The following is a 1,692-nucleotide window of genomic DNA, read 5'->3' as shown; positions in this document are numbered from 1 at the left end:
GACTGCTGAAGAGGCCAATGTGAAGCAAGTCAAAAGAAAGTGGGAGGAAAACGGTGATAAGAATCACCAATACAACAGCAACAGCAATTACAACAATAATCGCAACAATTATCCCAACAATCGCAACATCAATTGCAACTACAACAAACGGCCCAACAACAACAACAACAACAACAACAACAACAACAGCAACTACAACAATCATCCCAACAACAATAATAACCGCAACAACAACAACAATCAGAAGCAGCTATGCCAAAGGTGTGAAAAGAATCACTCGGGGTTCTGCACTAAATTTTGCAACAAGTGTAAAAGAAATGGTCATAGCGCGGCGAAGTGTGAGGTCTACGGACCAGGGGTTAATAGAACGAAAGGAACAAATGGTGTCGGAACGAGTAATGGCGGAGCAAGTAGTGTCGGAGCAAGTTATGCCAATGTAGTTTGTTATAAATGTGGAAAACCGGGCCACATTATTAGAAATTGCCCAAACCAGGAGAACACGAATGGACAAGGCCGCAGAAGAGTTTTCAATATTAATGCGGCAGAGGCACAGGAAGACCCGGAGCTTGTTACGGGTACGTTTCTTATTGACAATAAATCTGCTTACGTTTTATTTAATTCGGGTGCGGATAGAAGCTATATGAGTAGAGATTTTTGTGCTAAATTAAGTTGTCCATTGACGCCTTTGGATAGTAAATTTTTACTCGAATTAGCAAATGGTAAATTAATTTCAGCAGATAATATATGTCGGAATCGAGAAATTAAACTGGTTAGCGAAACATTTAAGATTGATTTGATACCAGTAGAGTTAGGGAGTTTTGATGTGATAATCGGTATGGACTGGTTGAAAGAAGTGAAAGCAGAGATCGTTTGTTACAAAAATGCAATTCGCATTATACGAGAAAAAGGAAAACCCTTAATGGTGTACGGAGAAATGGGTAACACGAAGCTACATCTTATTAGTAATTTGAAGGCACAAAAACTAATAAGAAAAGGTTGCTATGCTGTTCTAGCACACGTCGAGAAAGTACAAACTGAAGAAAAGAGCATCAATGATGTTCCCATTGCAAAAGAATTTCCCGATGTATTTCCGAAAGAATTACCGGGATTACCCCCACATCGATCCGTTGAATTTCAAATAGATCTTGTACCAGGAGCTGCACCAATAGCTCGTGCTCCTTACAGACTCGCACCCAGCGAGATGAAAGAACTGCAAAGCCAATTACAAGAACTTTTAGAGCGTGGTTTCATTCGACCAAGCACATCACCGTGGGGAGCTCCTGTTTTGTTTGTCAAGAAGAAAGATGGTACATTCAAGTTGTGTATCGACTACCGAGAGTTGAACAAACTTACCATCAAGAACCGCTACCCACTACCGAGAATCGACGACTTATTTGATCAACTACAAGGCTCGTCTGTTTATTCAAAGATTGACTTACGTTCCGGGTATCATCAAATGCGGGTGAAAGAAGATGATATTCCAAAGACTGCTTTCAGAACACGTTACGGTCATTACGAGTTTATGGTCATGCCGTTTGGTTTAACTAATGCACCAGCTGTGTTCATGGACCTTATGAACCGAGTGTGTGGACCATACCTTGACAAGTTTGTCATTGTTTTCATTGATGACATACTTATTTACTCAAAGAATGACCAAGAACACGGTGAACATTTGAGAAAGGTGTTAGAAGT

The sequence above is a fragment of the Rutidosis leptorrhynchoides genome, chromosome 5 (genome assembly GCF_046630445.1).
Source record: "Rutidosis leptorrhynchoides isolate AG116_Rl617_1_P2 chromosome 5, CSIRO_AGI_Rlap_v1, whole genome shotgun sequence".
Lineage (NCBI taxonomy): Eukaryota > Viridiplantae > Streptophyta > Magnoliopsida > Asterales > Asteraceae > Rutidosis > Rutidosis leptorrhynchoides.
This window is presented reverse-complemented; position numbering follows the sequence as displayed.